This window comes from Pinus tabuliformis, chromosome J, assembly GCF_031772625.1.
Source record: "Pinus tabuliformis cultivar Carrire ecotype Pingquan chromosome J, CPIR1, whole genome shotgun sequence".
Lineage (NCBI taxonomy): Eukaryota > Viridiplantae > Streptophyta > Pinopsida > Pinales > Pinaceae > Pinus > Pinus tabuliformis.
The window spans coordinates 900,220,022-900,238,430 of NC_142295.1; the positions used below are offsets into that span (position 1 = coordinate 900,220,022).

The 18,409-nt window shown below is 34.9% G+C and overlaps 1 pseudogene; it reads left to right on the forward strand.

Annotated features, from left to right (window-relative positions):
* The first annotated feature begins 85 nt into the window (after positions 1–85).
* On the forward strand, positions 86–16,266 carry LOC149229604 (adenosylhomocysteinase 2-like; annotated as a pseudogene).
* Positions 16,267–18,409: the final 2,143 nt, after the last annotated feature.

Genomic DNA, 18,409 nt, shown 5'->3' on the forward strand with positions numbered 1-18,409 from the left:
TTATGCTTGTATTCAAAGTTACAATTATATACATATATAGTAAGGCTTACAATTTTATATATATAATTTTTCTGTAAGGTTTGAAATGTATAAAATCTCAACTGATACTTCCAATTCCAGCATTTCTTTTAATTTTTACAATACTGCCACGCGATTTACCTCGGCATTCGGATTATCACGAACTTGTGTTCTCAGGAGGCTTTGTGATTCCAAGAGGGTGGACAGTGATGGTACTTCTGAACAGCATGCATCTGGACGAAAAGTACCATTCTTGTGTGCTCACATTTGACCCACGGCGTTGGCAACGGCAGCTCGAAAATAATGAAATTAATTAGCACAAAATCGCTCACTTCATGTTTTGTGGAAATCCAAATCTCTTACTAATCTTTCTCTGTCTAATTCTGTTAGTAATCTTTGGGACCTTATATCGCAGGAGCTCTCAAAGAACCCCTATTTTATACCTTTTGGAGGGGGTGCCAGGCTCTGTCCAGGAATGCATCTGGCAAAACTTGAGCTGGCCCTCTTTCTTCACAACTTCGTCACCAAATTCAGGTAAAAGAAATTAGATATCAATTTTACTTGAAGCATCTGTCCTAATTAATATCATTCCCCAGGAGAAAAGAAAAGAAAAGAAAACAATACAAAATAGTGTGGTGACTCACAAGGAGCAAATGGATGCAAATAAAATTATCTATGGGCACAAAGAATTTGGTGCTCAAATGTTGGACACTAAAAGGAGGAAAGATGCTCCTACCAAGCTTGCAGCGTCTAAAGTGTTATCAACTACCAGCGATCATGGTAAACCATATTGTGATGAGGACAAACTAGATCACAAGGTTTATGGTGTTTTATCATCTCACACTAAAAGGAAGGAAAAACATGACTCTGGGTGAATTTCTCCATTAAGGGGGATACTTGGAATAATGGAGAAATGTAGAATTCTATAGATTATTTTATTATTAGCTATTGGTTGTGATTAGGTAGATTAGATCCTATTTTGAGGAATTTGTTCAATTTCCTCAACATATTTCTAATCTTATTTATGTACAAATTATTTGGTGAATGATATGAAGTTCTGTGTAGGCACTTTTTAGGTTGAGCTCGGCTCACTTAGAGTTGCTGGTTTCTTCCATATTTTTCCTCTCTCTTAAATTTATCTGTGTTGTAAATATATTGAGAAATAAATTGTAATTGAAAAACAATATGAACTAAAGAAGAAGAGAAATTCATAACTCATGGAGACAAAGACATGTCCTATATAGCACATAATTATGAAATGCATTCAAATATGAAATATATAGATAAATTATTGCATTTTGGAAAATTTATTGATTTCAGAAGAGTTTCAAAGGGTTATATTAACAAAGCATTCAATGTGTTTTTCTTTCTACCTCAATGTAAAGAGTACACGATCTTGAGTTTTTTCATAACATTTAAAACAGAATAAAGGTGGCATGCCTAAATCTGCTAATGATTTGGCACGCTAATATCAGTGGTTGCCTTGAATAATGTCAAGCCATGAAATTTACATGAATTTTGCAAACATTTATTCAAATGATGTCATGACCATCCATTGATCCAACCAAAAGAAATAATGATGGTCGACATTGGTCCACTATTCGTCCTTCCACATCCCTTCTACAATGTTCTAAATGTAGGGCTGCTATGTTACAAAGAATGTTGATGCTTGGGTCATTTCCTCTAATGAGGATGTTGATATAGCTCATATTGTAATTCTACACACTCAAAGTTGGGTACAACATTACTTTCACCAAGAATGACATTAGTATCCATGTCATCAATTTTCTTATCATAATTGCTAGGAGCATGTTCTTCCAATACCTTAGTCTGAATTCCTTTTGACAACAAACAACACCTCTCTTTTCTCGAGAGAGCTAGATATAGGTAATGAGGAAACAACAAGATTAAATTCAATTCCCGCTCTTAATGTCCACACTATAGAGTTAATAGGAAAAATGATGCCTTGTCCACTCTTTCCAAGTCCTCCTCCAGTATGTTTCATTTTTCTTAGCAATAGAGATCCAATACCAATGGTGTATTTTTCAAAGCTATGTGAAACAAAAGGCACCATTATCAACATTAGCAAGTGACCATGATAAGTTAATAATAATATTCTCCTTCTCATCATTTTGAAGCAAACTGACTTCCAAGTCAAGGTGCTACTTGCACTCTTGCAAGTATTGATTGACCTCATCTTTTCCAATCAGTTATTGTGACAAGGCATCATAATCTTGTTTAGGAATTTGATATTTATCCAACAATCTACTATTCCCTACTTAAAGAGGTCTTTCTTCTTCACAAAGAAATTGCATTGAGGACTCCATATTGCAAAATTGCTTCTTTAAATTGCATTCCCTTAGTCAAATGGTGATTCAACCTCCTGCAAATCATTGAGGAGATCAATATTTTCCTTAAACTTGTCTGCGAGGAGTAACTCCATGAATTTAATTGCTTTTTTGCATTAAAATATATCATGGATATATACAAGGAATGGGAGACTATTTGGTTTCATCTCCTAATGTCTCTTCATCTTCCAACCTCCTTTATTTTTCTATTTACAATATTTACATAGGTTTTCCAAATCCCAAAGATTAGGTGTCAACATTCCCCCCCTTAATCTTAAGGGATGTTGGTGAGTCTAAGCACTCATTCTGAATCTTTCAGATTTTCCCATTCTAAGCACTTTGATGAAGATGTCTGCAATCTTCTCATTTGTAGAAAAATGTCATAGGTGGATTGTTTTGGCCTCAACATGATCTCGAATCACATGGTATTTTGTATTGATGTGCTTCATTTGATCATGGAATATTGCGTTCTTCGCCAAGTTTATTACAGAAATTTTGTCAATCAAGAAAGGAGTTTAATGCACCTGTTTCTCCAACAAATCTTCCATAATTTTACTGAGCCACACAATTTCCTTCTTTGCTTCAAATTCTACCACATATTCTGCCTAAGTTGTGGAATCTGCTGGAACTGATTGTTTGCATGACCTCCATGAGACAGCTCCTGATCCAATACTCATTACAAAATCTGAAGTAGAAACTGCAGTTTCGTTATCTCATTCAAAATGTGAATTAGAGTATCTAATCAAGCTGAAGTCACCCACGTGTGTATACTTGAGTCAAAGTCTTGAGTTCCCTTCAACTACTTTAGAACTCTTTTTACAGTAAACCAATCACCCTCACAAGGCTTTTGCATAAACCTAGAGAGGATTCCAACAGTAAATGAAATGTCTAGCCTAGTAGCAGTTAGTTAGTTCAGACTTCCTCTAAGTTGTCTATACTTTGTTGCATCCTCAAATTATTTTCCTTCGGTGGATGTGAGCTTTAAATTCTGTTCCATTGGAGTAGTCAAAGGATTTCACTTAGCCATGCCAAACCTATTCAACAAATCTCCAATGTACTTCTTCTGAGAGAGGAATATAAACTTTGGATGTTGGGTTACTTCAATACCAAGATAGTAGTGAACATAGCCCAAATTTGTCATTTCAAATCCTTTTCTTAGTTCTTTCTTTATGGATGCAATGTAGTCTTCATTGTTTTGTGTCATCAGAAGCTTCTCAGTTAACTTCTCATACCAGGCTCACGATGCTTACATGAGGTCATACAAGGATTTTATAAGCTTGCATAATTTGTGTTCCTGGCCCTTCACAACAAATCCTTCTAGTTGGGATATAAAAACATTATCTTTCATATCTCCATTCAAGAAATTAGTTTTTACATCCATTTGATGGACTTTCCAATTGTTCTAAGCTGTTAAGGAAAAGAGTGTCCCAAGGGTAAACCATTTTACTATGGGGGGCAAATTATCCTCATAATCGACCCCTTCCTTCCATGAAAAACCTTTTTCCATAAGCCTCACTTTGTGCTTGTCAAGTGAGCCACCTACCTTATAATTATTCTCGAAAACCCACTTGCAACCTATTGGTTTGGTTCCTAATGGAGGATTAACCAAATTCTAGGTTCCATTCTTTATCAAAGCATCATATTCTTTTTGCATATCTTATTTACATTCATCATGATAAGTGACTTCTTTGAAGGATGTTGTTCAAAATATGTAGACAAATTTAGTTCACAATCATACGAGACATCCATATCAATAGGTGAATTAGGATTGTCTACATCACATCCATTTTTTCTAACATAGCTCCTTGTTCCTGTCCTTCCAACCTCATTAGGATGAGAACTTTCAAGTGTTTTTGTCAGCCATTTTGGAGAACCTTTCTGAGTTGACCTGTGCTACTCAGTTGACTGAGATGGGGATGAATCTAGATTTGACCTCCTAATTATGTCAATCACATCACTCAAAGTGTCATCTTGATAAGTGGATGGAGCTTCATGTGGGTGAGAGAGTACTTCAGAAGGAGATTCCATAGATTGATCTAGTATAGGGATGCCTGCTTCAAGATGTGGAATCTCATTATCAAACTATTAAAAATATTTTTCATGTTCGAATTTATCGAAGTGATCAAATTGCCGCTCAACAACATTGTCGGTCTTGGAAGATTCAAGAAAGATCACATCTCTTGATATTATAAACTCCGTATTAACTTCATTATAGAGACAATACACTTCGGAGGTATTTGAGTACCCCAAGAAGATACATTTTCGAGTTTTTGCTCTGCGTTTGTTTCTTTGTTCCTTAGGCATCAAGGCATAACAGGTGGAACCAAAAACCCTAAGATGCCTCACCGAAGAAATGTGCCCATACCACATTTCATAGGGAGTCTTGTTTTTTATATCATGAGATGGACACTTATTCTTTATATACACAAAACATATAACCACATCATCCCAAAACATCAGCTTAACATTCTTGAAAAACACCATCGAACATACTATATTGAAGACTATCTTGTTCATTCTTTCAACTACTTCATTTTGTTGGGGATTATAAGGCATAGTTGTTTGATGTTTGATCCCATGCTGGCAAAGATAATTTTCAAATTCATTTGAAGTATATTCTTTTCCATTATTAGTACAAATACAAACAATATGAGATTGTGCATCATTTTCAATCCATATATGAATGTTCTTGTATGTTTCAAAAGCTTCAGATTTGTTCTTCAATAAATAAACCCAACGCATTCTGTCATCAATAAATGTCATCATATATTTACTACCATTTGTAGAAGGAACAGGCATTGGACCTCATAAAATAGAATGAATGAGTTCAAGTGTGCTCTAGAATGAGAATCATGAAGAGACTATTTTTTGTGCTTTGCTAAGATACAAGCATCATATTGCTTAAGTTTCCTAGGAATTGTAGGCAAACTAGTAACACCATTTTTCTTCAACAAATGAAGGTTGTCATAGTTCAAATGTCCAAATCAGGCATGCCATAAAAGACTTGATGAAAGTGTATCTTCATCACAGTGAGAATTGTACAAAAATCTCTGTGCATGAGCAGAGGTTCCATAGCTTCAATAGTCTTTCTTCTTCTATCCCACTCATGAAAAGTGAGTGATTTGAAGCTTTTGTGACCTCAACCTTGCGATTAAATGATCTGATGCTAAAGATATAAGATGATCATTAGGCGAGAAGACCAAGGAACACCAAATTGTAATAGAAGATCAAAGATCAAGACTGCATAAAGGCTCCATCTGATTCACAACCCTTTGGAGGGAAAATATGAAGAACAAAGCATATCTCTCATGAAGATGAATTATTACACATCTCTTATTGAAGACAAAGCAGTAGTAAAGAGTGGCTTGACATTGCCATGTCATCAGTGTCATGTCATGTTAAGAGTCATCATGTGTCACACCATTTGTGCATTATGTAAATACTATATTGGAAAATGTAATGTAAAATGGAAATCCAAGAGTCATCTATGTAATGTGAAAAGTCATGTGGGAGTTGAAAGGTCATAGAGATGTCAAACAGTCATGAGGGTAGTCCAAGAGTTACATGGGAGGTGAATGATCACCCCATTTTTTTATATATACACCCACATTGTACATGCAAAGGGATTTTCACCTTGGCTCCTCCTACCAGGCATTAAAGAGGAAGATAGTTATTTTGGAGGAGCAAGTGACTTCTATAATGCTCCATTATTGGGGCTAGCGGTGTTCATTGTTTCGATGTATCTTGGAACTTTTACTTAATTCAGAAGCTCATTGAGAGGATGCACTTTCATGGATATGTTATGAATATTGTAAGATTGTTCTTTGAATGTTTACGATGGATGTTGTTTCTCATATGTACTAAGGAAATTTAACTATTTCAGTTGCTTTGGTACTTATCTTGTTAAAAGTGTGTTATATTTGCTTTAATAATTGTTTCTTCCTTGTGAAATATTTTGCTGGTTGATCAACAATTCATTCGCATGTATGTGCTTCTATTCCTTTTCTATATTTGTATTATTACTTGTCTTTGAAGGTCCCACCTTTCTCTCCCATTTCGATAGAAGTACCTTGATACTTTCCGCAGTTGAACATTTCACAAGGCATACTCACTTGTTAAGATACATGTATATTACTCTCTTGTGCTAAACTTTCTAGCCAAGTAAAATCTACAACATACATGGTAATTAGGTTGATACTCTGGATGGGGCTCCTACTCAGTATAGTGTGAGGTCTAAATGTGACTTCACATCAGGGAGACCCCCTTAGTTGACAGATTTCCAGCACTGACAACGGATTATAATTAAGAGAAAAACCCTGCAATTTGATCATATGTTGCATGAAAAATATATCTTAAAGATACTTTCTTCACAAATAAACTTTATAAAGAAAAAAACTACTCTCATCACAGATAAACTTTATAAAGAATAATATACTCTCATCACAGATAAACTTTATAAAGAATAATATACTCTCATCACATAATTTATTGACACTAATATATTAATTTTATTTGAAGATGGTGTGGTTCCATTCATAAACTTCCATGTTTGGAAATGTAGCAGACATGTTCATTGCAATGTTTGTAATTCACCATTGCAAGACCAACGTAGTCAAGTATTCTTTGTTCGGATTTGTTCTATCTAGCTTCTTATACTTGGCATAACTCTAAATAAAAAAGGTTTGATAATACAGCTAATGTTTTTTAATTTTAATAAAATGCATTTCCAAAAATCATCTCGACTTCCTTGATACTCACCATCTCATCTAGATGCTTAGGCAGCACATAGACCTTATTCTCATACTTCCCTAAATTCTTCTCGTTCTAGAGCTCTAACTGAGCAATGACCTGTAGCAAAATGTAGAGATTATTTAACATCAATGGAACATCCACCTATGTAGCAATGGATCATACACAACAATATAATCAAGGGATTGGTATGTCTAAGAAATCTAGTATGTACAAGCAATGGTTGTATGGCATTAGAAATATTTCCCTGGTTTGTAAAGGAGAAAGACATGAAAAAACTTCGGTGGCCAGTTGCACAACCCAAGTTCATCAGAAATCCCTCTACAAGAACAATGATGCCACTGTTGGTGTCAGGGAACACCCACCTATCAGTCTGAGGCTTGATGGTAATCAACACCCACCTATAAGTCTAAGGCTTGATGGTAATCTTCTTAACACCTGGGAATGTTTCAAGGCCTTGCATATCAATCTCATTGTCAAAGTGACCGATGTTACAAACAATGGCATTGCTCATTTTCCTCATGTGATCTACCATGATGATTCCCTTGTTGCCACTAGTTGTCACAAAGATATCAGCAGTGCTAACTACATCCTCAAGGGTGAGAATAGAATTGCCTTCTAGAAGCGTTTGCAAGGCACATATAGGATCAATTTGTAAGAATGACCCTAGCTCCAGTGACTTTCAAGGGTGCAACACAACCCTTGCCAACATCTCGAAACCCACAAACAACAACAACCTTACCTTACAACAATCACGAAAAGGGGGCTAGTAAAAAAAAATGTGGTTAAGGAATAGAAAATGGGACTAGTAAAAGAAAGAATAGAAAAAGAGACTAATTTTCACATAGAGGATAAGAGACTAATTTAATTGAAAAATTAAAAACATACAATGTTGTGAGAGTAAGCACACATGTTTTTTCAGGAAGGGAAAAAGAGATGCACATGTTTTTTTAGGAAGAGAATAAGAGACTAATTTTTAGGTAGAGAATAAGGGACTAATTTAATTGAAAGAAAAAAAGAAAAAAAATTTATTTGGTTGAAGTTAAATGCGTGACCTCCCTCTTTCTCTGGTGGAATGGCAGTAAGAAAGGAAGGATATCTAATTGACCTCCCTCTTTCTCTGGGGGAATGGCAGTAAGCAAGGAAGGAGATCTACATGTGCAACAATTCTCGGATCATTCCATATCTTCTTATTATGGAAGGAAATTGGAAGAATCGTTTCAACACAAACCACCATAAAAAGGTGAAAAATTAAAAAGTGAGAAAATAGAAATTAAAAACAGGAAAAATGAAAAATTAAAGAAAAATGAAAAGAGAAGATATTTGGTTAAAGTTAAATCCCAACCATAAAAAGGTATTTGGTTAATTTAACATTTTTTATATATAATTTAATCTCCATTTTTTTTATAATTTAATCATATATATATATATGTGTGTGTGTGTGTGTGTGCTTAAAAATAAACACATGAAGAAGCACACATGCTCCAAGGAAGAGCATAAGAAACTAATATTATTTAATTGAAAAAGCACAAAAAAAAAAACAAATAGAATATTTGGCTAAAGTTGAATCCCAACAATAAAAAAAATGGTTAAGGTTAAATCCCCAACAATATAAAAAGAGAGAGTGGATAAGGTTAAATCCCAACCATAAAAGGTCGAAAATGACATAATATCAGTAGAAATTCATGACCGTTAAATGTCTTGCAGGGCGGTTTAATGGATCTGGTTGAGTCTACAAAGAGTATTGGGGATCAAACGGTATGGATATTATGTGATGATTTTATGGTCAGTTCCCTGCTAGGTCTAGGTCTTCTGCGCATTTCACATATATGCGGAGTAGATTACTGCAACTTAGTGGTGAAAATTTGGACAACCGCCTCTGAAAAATTACTCAGCTAGGCAAAATCAACAAAATGCTCTAAACCCCAAAATCACCTAAATGTCTATGAGTTTTGGTGTTTGAAATCGATTTAATAGTCTCAAAATCAACAAAATGCTTCTGGAAATGCTCTAAACCCCCGAAATCAACAAAACGCTTGTTTTGGATTTGTAAGTAGTCCTACCCATGTTGTAAACCCCATATTATGTCAATAGAGAGGAAATGACTTTCTAGATATGGCCAACTCGTAGATTATGTCGATAGAGAGGAAGGGGATTTCTAGATATAGCCAACTTACAAACCCATAGATTATGTCAACAGACAGGAAGGGGGTTTCTGGATATGGCCAACCCGCATATTATGTCAATAGACAGGAAGGGTGTTTGTAGATATAGCGAACTTACAAACCCACAAATTATGTCAACAGACAGGAAGGGGGTTTCTAGATATAGCAAACTTACAAATCCATGGGTGACATCAATGAAATATGAAACATGTAATGGGAGTATATGACCACATGCCATGCTGGTATATTACAGTCCTACAGTTTTGAAATGACAATTACATTATTTTTTTTTCTTTTTTCGGTAAATACAATTTTAGAACTTTAAAGATGTTGATGCAGGGAGTTTAAATTTTTCTATAAAGCATAACACACCATAACTATTCACAAAATGGTTAATTAATAAATGCCATGCTGGTATATGACAGTGCTACAATTTTGAAATGACAATTACATTACTTTTTTCTCTTTGGTGTAAATACAATTTCACAACTCTGAAGATGCATATGCAAAGAATTTAAATTTTTCTATAGAGCATAACACGCCATAACTATTCACAACATAAGTATTGACAGAATGGTTGATTTAAACTACTTTTACATGGTTTGCAAGATTAAGCTTCTCCTATAGAGCTTTTCTAAAAACGTGTTATTTTGACAAGGTAGCTCCACTGCAAACATTAAAATTATAAAAAGATTATGACTAAAATTATGAAAAAATTATGACGAAAATTCATTGGCTTCATTTCTAAAACAAGTTGTATTGAACTTGAATATTTAAGATCTAAATGTAATAAGTTGTACTAAACTTGAATATTTAACATCTAAATGTAAAAATAATTAAACATGCACATATACCGTATCTTTCTTTCCCATTCTACTCATTCCATATAGAAGGCTCTTGAATGTTTATGATCTAAATGTAAAAATAATTAAACAGGCACGCATACCATATCTTTCTTTCCAATTCTACCCATTCCATATAGAAGGCTCTTCACTACATCAATATAAGTAGCATTATAATTTGTGCATTCGCAAGGAAACAATATTGCAACCCTTTTATTGTGTTGATAATCATTGTTCTAGCATTGAATAGTAACAAGAGCACATAAATAGGAATACAAACTGGAAAAGTATATACTCGAAAAGTCTCTATAATCATACATTTCCTGCACAACAGATTGAATAGAATATAGACCCATTTAGAAAGACGAACTAGCTATGAAACTGGCATAGGAATTTCATATTTAATTAACAAATTCGAATTTGTATAGCGATACAGGGAAGCTGAGTTAGTTCCCTGGGCTAGCTAATGAATGCCCTGAACAAATTTATAGGCATAAAACAAACACATAATCACATTGCCAAAGCTTATATGCATGTTAAGAACACATATTTTCCTTAAGGTAATATATTTGAGAGAGTCACTACTAACCAAAAAACACAGGTTCTTCTTGTTGTCAGAGCTGGATGCCATGTTCCAAGAAAAAAAAAAAACAAAGAGAATAGACTGGAAATGGTACTTGGAAATTATTTTTGATACATAGAGATGTTCTGTTGTTTTCAAAGATGGATGCCATGTTCTAAGAAAAAGTAAAAAAGAATTGAATACATCGGAAATGGTACTTGTAAATTATTTTTAATACATACCTTCTCAAATATGAAAACAATAAAGCCTCTTGGTAATGAAATTGCAACAAAATAATTAATTGCTGCTAATAGAGATTATCAAAAGAAAAATACTTGGAAATTATTTTTGATACATACATATGTTCTACCGTTGTCAGAGATGGATGCCATGTTCTAAGGAAAAGAAAAAAATAAAATAGAATACAATGGAAATGGTACTTGTAAAATATTTTTCATACATACCTTCTCAAACAGGAAATTAATAAAGCCTCTTGGTAATGAAACCACAAGAAAATAATTAAATGCTGCTAATAGAGATGATCAAAAGAAAAATATATTTAGAGCAAAAGAAAGTCATTTTGATGTTGTTAACATGAAGAATACTTCAGAAAATATATATTAGTTGAATAGTTTCTAACTTCCAATAAATAAAATTTTATTTCTTTTAGAATGTGACATCATTTAATCATATCTAGAAAAAATGTACAATTCTCGATTTCTTGAATTTTTTTGCCAAATTTCCAATATCTATATATATATCTATATATATATATATATATATATATATATATATTCTAAAATTACCTTGATTCCTAAATTCAGGATGGGGCTGCCACACCCACAAGTCATGTAACCTTGCACAGAAATTAACTTTCCTTGATGGGATTAAGAAAAAACGGAAATGACAAGTTGAAGTCAGCTAATTTTTTTAGCTCAACTCGCTAAAGAAGCCCTGAACCGCTACCCTTGTACATGTTAAATTCTTTTGTCCATCATAGTTAAGAGTTACGCTAATTTACTTGAAGCTTAAATACCCGACGAATAATCTCGAGTTCATCCTGTAAAGACAGAGTCTAGCCATAGATAACCTAGGAATTTCATGGGTAGTTTCTTTAATAAAAAGAACAATCAAGAGAACTAAAATAAAACGCTAGAAACATAACCATTGACATAGAAGAAAGGAATTTTCATTTCATTGGTATTAGAGTATCATCATCAAAACCTCCAGAAATCAACACAAATCATGTACTTCATTAAATCATTGTTTGAATCCATCATTGTACAAGATACACCCCATAGGTTGAAAATTCCAGTATAAAGAAAATAAGTTAAGCCATTATCACAATCGACAACTGAAATGCTCAAATCTGAAGCCTTTAATAGTAAAATCAAGGAGGAGGGTTAAAACCACACTCAGCGTCAGTAAACACAATGATGGAAAAACAAATAGCTTCAAACCATAACTTAACACATATCCTCCTATAGCGAGATAAGTAAATTTTTTTTTGCTCAAAATCTATACAAAACTTCCAAGGATTCAACTTGGAGGAGAAACCCTCAACTTGCATCAATACCTCCTCCTCGTGCTAATAAAGGTTTAACATTACCCTTGTGGAGTATAATTTTTTAATAGAACTAAAACTTGGAAACTAGAGCTAGCACATTCAAAGGAACCTCGGTGAAATGGCTCCCATGAAGGGTTGAAATGCACAATGGGTCCTTGCAGCACGAGAGAGAAATGGGTAACAAACAAAAATAGGGAATTAGCAATGATGCAGGAAAGAGAACAAAAATCATGACAGTTACCTTGAAATAGGAAGAGAAACATTACAAGCCATGTCGTTGATTGATTGCTGAAAGGGGAAAATCGGTACCTTGAGTTTGAGGGTTTTCTGTTGACAGAGACCTCCACAATGGAATTACCTTGCATATGTACAAAAATTAAGTTAATAAAATATGTGTAGTAATTAAACTAAGCCTAAAGGCTGTAACGCTAACTAATAATTCTGAGAACAAGGTTGTACCGAGGCATTTCTGGAGGGAGAGTGTGAATCTGAGCATTGCCTAGCATGTTGTGGATGTCAGAAGGTAACAGTGATACAGTCTACCCAGTAAACCAGTAGATAAAACCACAAACTAACCACAGTTACAGAGCGGGTTGGAGCAAGATGTGAATTTGTAGAATGATGTTTTGGTTCACACAGCCGCCAAGGGTAATTACTCTCTACCGACCCACAAACCTCCTCAGAGTTGCAGAGTGGGGTGGAGAAAGATGTGAATTGGTAGAATGAGGGCTTGGTTCGCACAATCATTGAGGGCAATTACTCTCTACCAACCTACAAACCTCCTCAGCCAATGATGGAGACCCAAAACACCGTAGTGATACACTCTACCCAGCAAATTAGCAAAGAAAACCAAAAACTAACTAGAGTTGCAGAGTGGAGTGGAGCAAGATGCGAATTCATAGAATGAGGGTTTGGTTCGCATAGCCACCGAGGGTAATTACTCTCTACCGACCCACAAACCTCCTCAAAGTTGCAGAGCGTGGTGGAGCAAGATGCGAATTGGTAGAATGAGGGTTTGGTTCGCACAACCATCGAGGGTGATTACTCTCTATCGACCTACAAACTTCCTCAACCGATGATGGAGACCCAAAACACTGTAGTCATCGATTGAAGGGCAATCTCAAGGTGATTGGACGGCATAGGTTTGTTGTTGATCCTTCAGAGGAGAGCAAGCCAGGTGGCCAACACTCAAGGGAGCCTAGAACGTTCACGGAGCTTGGATTATAGAAACCCAAGGTTGCCTGGTGAGGGTTAGATCATAAGGCAACAATATTATGAACTTCATCGTGATGCAAATAATATTTTGAACCATGACTTTAAAACAAAATATTATGTGATATTTGTATATTTGTGTTAAATGGTAAGTGATATATGTATATTTATGTGAAATGGTAAGTGACAACGCTATGAGTTATCGTAATACTTATAATATCAATAAATTATTGTCAAAATAAAGTTCTTTTTATGGGGATATGTTACATGTGGCTCCCATCAAACCATGCCCAATTGCACGCATCTTCATGCTCAACTCACTCAAGTGGCTGGTCACCACTCTATTGATGCAACCTCCCTTTATTTGTTCAGCCCCTAAACAAATGTGAGTTCTATTTAAATTTTAGAAATTTCTTTATTCTTGAGCTAACATTATTTTTTCCCTAAAATTATTATTTATTCCTAATAACAAACCTTAGACTGATAGGCGGGTGTTCCTTGACATCAACAGTGGCATCATTGTTCTTGCAGAGGGACATCTAATGAACTTGGGTTGTGCAACTAGACAACCAAGTTTTTTCATGTCTTTCTCCTTTACAAACCACGTAAATATTTCTAATGCTCGACAACCATTGCTTGTACATACTAGATTTCTCAGGCATACCAATCCCTTGATTATATTGTTGTGTATGATGCATTGTTATTTACGAGAAATCCCCATTCCATGTATCTAGCCTCATTGCATTAAAACTCATGCAACATATGGTGGAGTGGGCCATGTCATAGTAGTGTCTAATTTCACCAATTAATGTCATAGCCATGCTCTCTGTGCCTTTTCATAAACATTATGTTGTTTTTTAATAGATGATTTCAGGTGGGTGTGGTGGGGATGTTGAGATCTCATCTAGAGTTTTTGAAATGGAATCTTGCTTATATGTTGTGATTTGGATTTGGATTTGGATTCTTGCCTCATTTCTTTGTTGCTTGCTGTTTTTAATAGATGTTTTTAGGTAGATGCATGATTTTTGAGATCTGGTCAGGGTGCTTTGAAGTAGGACCTTGTCTAGGTGTTGTGGTTTGGATTTGAAATTTGTTCTCATTTCTTTTGAACTCACACTTTTCTGGTGGTTTTGTTGTTGTTTAGATCTTGTCAGGGTCTTTGATATGTGGAATCTTGATTAGTTGTTGTGTTTTTGGTTCTAGTAATGAGTTTTGTGGTTGTTTTAAAGCAGTTAGGATCTCATCATCAAACTGTTATACATAATTTATAGTATAATATGGTAAATTTCAAACCGCTATTTATCAGTTTCGAAAATATTATCTTATATATGTTTAGAGAATTAAGAAGTATATTAATCTTAATGCTAATCTTAATCATGTGATACCAGCATCCTGATGTTGGATCTGATATGGCCTTGGGGGCATTTTGGTCTCATTCATGATGTTATGAGTTGCACCGCTCTTGTTAGTTGCCTTGATTCTTCGGTGTCATTGAGATCACATCATGATGCTTTTTGTATAGTTAGCTTGCATTGCATTACATTTTGGGATTCACTAGTTTCCACCACGTTAAAAAAAATCAATTTTTAGGGTGCTGAATCAATGTGAGTTCATGGTGGATGTAGAAGCATCTTCATATTTAAAATCGAGGACCTTTACATATATTCAATTATTTGTTTATGATGGTTTAATATTAGCTAAGGTTTTGAAAGTTGATTGGACTTGTATTGAAGTATCGAATTATTGTGAATTATAGATCTAGGGCCAGATTTCTCAGATCTTTTGTTTTCAAAATTTTTCTATTTGAGATGTAGTTTGTGTTGATCCTGATTCTCTTTCTTCTTTTGTAGTTTGACAACTTGTATGGATGTAGGCACTCTCTCTGAGATGGTCTTATGATATCCACAGATGCCATGATTGTTGGTAAGGTTGTTGTTCTTTGTGGGTTTGGAGATGTTGGCAAGGGTTGTGATGTAGCCTTGAAATTCATTGGAGCGATGGTCATTGTTACAAAGATTGATCCTATCTGTGCCCTGAAAGCACTTATGGAAGGTCTTCCTATTCTCACCCTTGAGGATGTAGTTAGCATTTCTGATATCTTTGTGACAACCACTGGCAACAAGGACATCATCATGGTAGATGACATGAGGAAAATTAAGAATGATGACATTGTTTGTAACATTGGTCACTTCGACAACGAGATTGATATTCAAGGCCTTGAAACTTTCCCTGGTGTTAAGAAGATTACCATCAAACCTCAGATTGATAGGTGGGTGTTCCCTAACACCAACAATGGCATCATTGTTCTTGCAAAGGGACGTCTAATGAACTTGGGTTGTGCAACTAGCCACCCAAGTTTTGTCATGTCTTTCTCCTTTATAAACCAAGTAAATATTTCTAATGCCCTACAACCATTTCTTGTACATACTAGATTTCTCTGGCATACCAATCCCTTGATTATATTGTTGTGTATGATCCATTGCTATTTGCCAGAAGTCCCCATTCCCTATACCTAGCCCGTTACATTAAAACTCATGCAACATATGGTGGAGTGGGTCATGCATGTCATAGCAATGTCCAATTTCAACAATCAATGTCATAGCCATGCTCTCTATACTTATTCATAAACATTATGTTGTTTTTTAATAGATGTTTTCAAGTGAGCATGGTGGGGATGTTGAGATCTCGTCTAGAGTTTTTGAAATGGGATCTTGCTTATATGTTGTGATTTGGATTTGGATTCTTGCCTCATTTATTTGTCTCTTGATATTTTTTAATAGATGTTTTTCAGGTAGATGCGTGATTTTTGAGATTTGGTCAAGGTGCTTTGAAGTAGGATCTTGTCTAGGTGTTGTGGTTTGGATTTGAAATTTGTTCTCATTTCTTTTGAACTGGCACTTTTCTGGAGGGTTTGTTGTTGTTTAGATCTTGTCAGGGTGTTTGAGATGTGGAATATTGATTAGCTATTGTTGTGGAATCAAATTTTATCCATTCAATTATTAAAAAATCAAAATTCCTCACCGCCTTATAAAACACACCTATGGCTTAATAATAATATCTATAATATCTAGTATCCATACAACATTGGAGTGCCATGGTATCTCCTAAAACAAGTCCATATAACTTATGACAAAAGCGAGATGGACTCCTTTCCCTTCATACGAGGATCATTATGTGCTTGCAAAGCTGTAAATAGATGTAACTAATTGAACACAATTAATATGACCACGTTCTCTGATGGTTGTCTTAAGCGACAAATATAGATTGCAAATGTAGTCTGTTCTCATCAGACAGTAGTATACTTTATCTTTAGAATATGGAGTTTCATGCCATCTATTTGGGTAAAATGAAAGGTTATGTTCATATTAAGATGTAGGTCATTCCCAGTACCTGACAGAGAAACGTTGGAGTTGCCTATGTTACTAGAGATTAAAAAAAAAAAAAACTGAATGACAAATGGGAACTGAAATGAACTGGAAATATGGCTCAAGAGTCTGGGGGATTGGAGAGGTGATATGGCCCGGAGTTTTTAAAATGGGATCTTGATTATATGTTGTGATTTAGATTTGGATTCTTTCCTCATTTGTTTGTTGCTTGCTATTTTTTAATAGATGTTTTCAAGTAGATGCATGATTTTTGAGATTTGGTTTGGGTGCTTTGAAGTAGGATCTTGTCTAGGTGTTGTGGTTTGGATTTGAAATTTGTTCTCATTTTTTTTGAACTCACACTTTTCTGGTGGGTTTGTTGTTGTTTAGATCTTGTCAGGGTGTTTGAGATGTGGAATATTGATTAGTTGTTGTTGTGGAATCAAATTTTATCCATTCAATTATTAAAAAATCAAAATTCCTCACCACCCTATAAAACACACCTATGGCTTAACAATAATATCTATAATATCGAGTGTCCATACAACATGGGAGTGCCATGACATCTCCTAAAACAAGTCCATATAGCTTATGGTAAAAGCGATATGGACTCCTTTCCCTTCATATGAGGATCATTCTGTGCTTGGAAAGCTGCAAATAGATGTAACCAATTTTGAACACAATTAATATGACCGCGTTCTCTGATGGTTGTCTTAAGCGACAAATATAGACTGCAAATGTAGTATGTTCTCAGCAGACCGTAGTATACTTTATCTTCAGAATATGGAGTTTCATGCCATCTATTTGGGTAAAATGAAAGGTTATGTTCATATTAATATGTAGGTCATTCCCACTACTTGATAGAGAAATGTTGGAGCTGCCTATGTTACTAGAGATTAAAAAAAATTGAACGACAAATGGGAACCGAAACGAACTGGAAATATGGCTCAAGAATCTTGGGGATTGGAGAGGTGATATGGCCCAGAAATTCAAGAGGAAAAATTCTACGACACTGTGAAGAATGAGACAATTGCAGGAAGTAACAAATAGTAATAAGAACCACATTCATAATCTTAGCAAAGGACAGTCAATCGAATTCTCAGTTTCAATCCCTCTAATGATTGATGTGGTAGCATCATTCACAATATAGAAACTACTATAACCATTAAACAATTAGGATTGTAGTACTATTAACCAGATAGAGACACTCTAATTGTGTTGAAGCCATAACGCCAAAGTTTGGCACAACTATATTGAAAAAAAGGTTTTGACCTGAGTTAATTTTCCTTCTAAAACCCTAACTAGCCAAGAAGGAGCGAAATTTAAGGAAATTACATTACAGACCAAAAATTATTAACCAAGTCTAATATATGCGTCAATGGAGACCAAAAACTGGAATAACCTCTTAGGCTCAAGTGGCAATTATGACCATTTACACTTTTAAGGAAACAAGACAAGCAAACCCTGACTGTTCATGTCACCATAAGTCTATGAAATACTTGGAAAATGTAGACTAATATAATCTTGAGCATGACTGCTGGAAATTTGTCGACCATAAGAGAAATGAGATGTGGAACACAT